Source organism: Salvelinus sp. IW2-2015, linkage group LG8, assembly GCF_002910315.2.
Source record: "Salvelinus sp. IW2-2015 linkage group LG8, ASM291031v2, whole genome shotgun sequence".
NCBI lineage: Eukaryota > Metazoa > Chordata > Actinopteri > Salmoniformes > Salmonidae > Salvelinus > Salvelinus sp. IW2-2015.
In genome coordinates this window covers 9,852,375-9,857,696 of record NC_036848.1, presented here as the reverse complement: position 1 = coordinate 9,857,696, position 5,322 = coordinate 9,852,375, and positions in this window count along the sequence as shown.

Genomic DNA, 5,322 nt, shown 5'->3' with positions numbered 1-5,322 from the left:
ACTTGTGAGTGATAATTGTTTTGGCGGCGAAAGAATGCCAATAATAAATGCCAAAACACTTTTCTTTATTCCAGTTCTTATAATTCAATTCTAAAGAGTATTCTTCAGCGGAGTCAGCATAATTGTTTAGGAAAATAAACATTAATCTCAATTAAAATTCAATCTCCATTAATGTACTTTAATGTGTCCACTGGGTAGCTGGGTTAAACTAGCTCATGAGTGTATGGGGGCTTATGGGCTTTCATAAATCATCAATGGTAAAGCCTATTCTCCATCCCTATGGCAATGCAGTCTGTGTGTGGCGTGGATCTGTATGGGAGGGCTGGAGAGAGCGGAGAGAGCATTTGCATATATATTGTATTACACCTCTGGATGGGATCCTCTCTGTCTTTCTCTCTTCATCTCTCTCTTTCTCTTTCTTCATCCTGCGCCCTCCCGTTCTTCACATCTCTCCCCCCATGAAGCTTCTAAAGGAACACTTGAGGAAATGAGGAGAGGAGGAGAAACCAGAAGAGAAGAGCGAAGTGTCCTTTGTATTCTGTTGTTTGAGATGCTGATGTTGACACATCAGCATCAGTACGTCGACTTTTAGACTTGTTGATTGGTTATGTAACAATTCTACTGTGAGTGTGTTGTTGACATGTGTGTGTACATCTGATGTTTGTGTTTACCGTGAATTGTTGTGAAAGTCAGCTGTTGCTGAGTGTGGACGTTTCAGACCTGTTGACTACTTATGCAATTATTCTCACTGTGTGTGTGTGTTTGTTATAACAGCATACTGATCAAACCCAACCATCTCTGACCTCTCATTGTGTATCTTTACCAGAGTATAAACTGTGAACAGTAGCAATATAGACAGGAGAATGATGTGAGTACAGCCGTCTATTTGATGTGCCGTCTATTTTATGTGCTCTACTATAGAGTGATAAAGACAGGAGAGCAGAGATGGCTCTACTATAGAGCGATAAAGACAGGAGAGCAGAGATGGCGCTACTTAACGTGATAAAGCAGAGAGCAGAGATGCTCTACTATAAGCGATAAGACAGGAGAGCAGAGATGGCTCTACTATAGACGATAAAACAGGAGAGCAGAGATGGCTCTACTATTAAGATCGATAAAGACAGGAGAGCAGAGATGCTCTACTATAGAGCGATAAGACAGGAGAGAGAGATGGCTTACTATAGAGTGATAAAGACAGGAAGCAGAGATGCTCTACTATGAGCGATAAAGACAGGAGAGCAAGATGGCTCTACTATAGCGATAAACCGGAGAGCAGAGATGGCTCTACTATAGAGCGATAAAGACAGGAGAGCAGAGATGGCTCTACTATAGAGTGATAAAGACAGGAGAGCAGAGACTTTCTCTCTCTCTCTCTCGTTATCAATTCAATTTCAATTTAAGGAGCTTTATTGGCATGGGAAACATGTTTACATTGCCAAGCAAGTGAAATAGATTATAAACAAAAGTGAAATTAACAATAAAAAAATAACAGTAAACATTACACACACAAAAGTTTCAAAATAATAAAGACATTTCAAATGTCATATTATGTCTCTATACAGTGTTGTAACGTGCAAATTGTTCCTGTACCCAAGGAGGCAAAGATAACTGAACTAAATGACTACTGCCCCGTAGCACTCACTTCTGTCATCATGAAGTGCTTTGAGAGACTAGTCAAGGATCAAATCACCTCCACCTTAATGGCCACCCTAGACCCACTTCAATTTGCATACCTCCCTAACAGGTCCACAGACGATGCAATCGCCATCACACTGCACACTGCCCTACCTCATCTGGACAAGAGGAATACCTCTAGAATGCTGTTCATTGACTACAGCTCAGCATTCAACATCATAGTACCCTCCAAACTCATCATCAAGCTGGAGGCCCTGGGCCTCAACCCCGCCCTGTGTAATTGGGTCCTGGACTTTCTGAAGGGCCGCCGCCAGGTGGCGAAGGTAGGAAACAACATCTCAACTTCGCTGACCCTCAATACTGGGGCCCCACAAGGGTGCGTGCTCAGTCCCCTCCTGTACTCCCTGTTCATCCACGACTGCGTGGCCATGCACGCCTCCAACTCAATCATCAAGTTTGCAGACGACACAACAGTAGTGTGCTTGATTACCAACAATGACGAGACAGCCTACAGGGAGGAGGTGAGGGCCCTCGGAGTGTGGTATCAGGAAAACAACCTCTCACTCCACATCAACAAAACAAAGGAGATGATCGTGGACTTCAGGAAACAGCAGAGGGAGCACCCCCCTATCCACATCGAACGGACAGCAGTGGTAGAAGGTGGAAAGTTTTAAGTTCCTCGGCGTACACATCACAGACAAACTGAAATGGTCCACCCACACAGACGGTGTGGTGAAGAAGGCACAACAGCTCGGCCATCGCTCATATGTAAATATTTTCATTCTCCCCTTTAGATTTGTTTGTATTTGTCACGCGGGACTAGGTGGGTGAAGGAATCAGACGCAGAGAGAGATCCACTTGGAAAAAATATTCCTTTTACTAATGCACAAAAAATGATAAGCCCAAACATCCAGGGCGCAGAGAACAACTTGATAACCCAAAACACAGGGTACCAAGTAAATAGAAAAAATAATACACCTCTACCTAAAACACACACACGTAACATAAAGACAATCCCGCACAAAACAAGGGCGGGTCTACCTACTAAATATAGGGAAGCTCATTTACGAAAACAACAGAAACACAGGTGAAACTAATAAGACAAAACAAACAGACAAACGAAAAAGGGATCGGTGGCGGCTAGTAGGACGGTGACGACGACCGCCGAGCACCGCCCGAACAGGCAGGGGAGCCAACTTCGGCGGAAGTCGTGACAGTATTAGGTAGTTGTTGGGGAATTGCTAGATTACTTCTTAGATCTTACTGCACTGTCGGAACTAGAAGCACAAGCATTTCGCTACACTCGCATTAACATCTGCTAACCATGTGTATGTGACCAAAAAATTTGATTTGATTTGAAATAGTTAAAGTACAAAAGGGAAAATAAATAAACATAATTATAGGTTGTATTTACAATGTTGTTTGTTCTTCACTGGTTGCCCCTTTTCTTGTGGCAGCAGGTCACAAATCTTGCTGCTGTGATTGCACACTGTGGTATTTCACCCAATAGATATGAGAGTTTATTAAAATTAGATATGTTTTCAAATTCTTTGTGGGTCTGTGTAATCTGAGGGAAATATGTGTCTCTAATATGGTTATACATTTGGCAGGAGGTTAGGAAGTGCAGCTCAGTTTCCACCTCATTTTGTGGGCAGTCTCTTGAAAGCCAGGTCTGTCTTCAGTGGCCTTTCTCAATAGCAAGGCTATGCTCACTGAGTCTGTATATAGTCAAAGATTTCCTTAATTTTGGATCAGTCACAGTGGTCTGGTAATCTGCCACTGTGTACTCTCTGTTTAGGGCCAAATAGCGTTCTAGTTTGCTCCAATTTTTTGTTAATTCTTTCCAATGTGTCAAGTAATTACCTTTTTGTTTGGGTCTAATTGTGTTGCTGTCCTGGGGTTCTGTGGGGTCTGTTTGTGTTTGTGAACAGAGCCCCAGGACCAGCTTGCTTATGGGGCTCTTCTCCAGGTAAATGTTTCTGTAGGTGATGGCTTTATTATGGAATTTTTGGGAATCACTTCCTTTTAGGTGGTTGTAGAATTTAACGGGTCTTTTCTGGATTTTGATATTAAGCGTGTATCGACCTAATTCTGCTCTGCATGCATTATTTGGTGTTTTACGTTGTACACTGAGGATATTTTTCCCCCAACACCACTTTCCATCAATTTGTATAGCAGACCCCCATGCCAAATTGAGTCATAAGCTTTTKTTAAATCATCAAATCATGAGAAGACTTTGCCTTTGTTTTGGTTTGTTTGTTTGTCAATTAGGGTGTGCAGGGTGAATACGTGGTCTGTCGTACGGTAATTTGGTAAAAAGACAATTTGACATTTGCTCAGTACATTGTTTTTGCAGAGGAAATGTACGAGTCTGCTGTTAATGATAACGCAGAGGATTTTCCCAAAGTTGCTGTTAACGCATATCCCACAGTAGTTATTAGGGTCAAATTTGACTCCACTTTTGTGGATTGGAGTGATCAGTCATTGGTTCCAAATATTGGGGAACATACCAGAGCTGAGGATGATGTTAAAGAGTTTAAGTATAGCCAATTGGAATTTGTGGTCTGTATATCTGATCATTTATTTTAGGATACCATCAACACCACAGGCTTTTTGGGTTGGAGTGTTGGTATTTTGTCCTGTAGTTCATTCAATGTAATTGGAGAATCCACTGGGTTATGGTAGTCTTTAATAGCTGAATATAAGATTTTTTGATTGATCAACTACAGTGGGGAGAACAAGTATTTGATACACTGCCGATTTTGCAGGTTTTACTGTAATTTTTATCATAGGTACACTTCAACTGTGAGAGACGGAATCTAAAACAAAAATCCAGAAAATCACATTGTATGATTTTTAAGTAATTCATTTGCATTTTACATTGCATGACAAGCTTTTTTGACTTTATTCATGCAGTGTTCTTTTTTACTATCCATGGGGTACTGTATTGTAATGGCCTCTGCACAGGGTAAGCTCATGAGGGCTTCAAAGGCTCTGCATTTGGTGGGGGCTGGTGAACTTCCTGCCAATCGTTAGCTCAAGAGTTTTCACCCTCTCATTTCACACTTCAGTGCTGATTTAAGTTGCAGCCAGGTCAGTTCTGTCCTAGCAGCTGGTAAGCTTAGCAGCCTAATTATTAAGCTTTATTCTACAAAATTAACTGTTAGAGATTATTGTATTTACTATTTGGCTTCAGAAGTAGATAAACTTGCACATTACTCGCTCAGTTTTTGTTATTACCAGGGTTCCATTGTGTTTCTTCAGCAGGTTTTGGTTTGTTAGAAGTTTTTGTCTTGAAGTCCATGGTAGTATAGATACCATTCAGTGTAATTTCTGTCCAAAATCAAGGTTTGATGTTGAGGTTAATATCCTGTATACAAATCCTTCCAACTCTAAGTCTATCTTTTGCAGAATTGACACTCAGGAGCCCATAGCTCACTTTACCCTCCTTACTCTCTCTCGTGCTTATCGCTATCTCTTTTCCGTCTTTCTCTTCTCCTCTCGTGACTTTTGTATGTCTCTCTTCTCTCTCTCTCTCTGTGTTGTCTATCTCTTCTTTTTCCATCTTTTTTGCTTTTTCTCCTCACCCTCTTCTTTCTCTCTTTTTTCTGTTTCTTCTTCTTTTCTGTTCTTTTCTTTCTCTTTTTGTCTTCCTCTTTCTTCTGCTCTTCTTTCTTCTCTTTATCT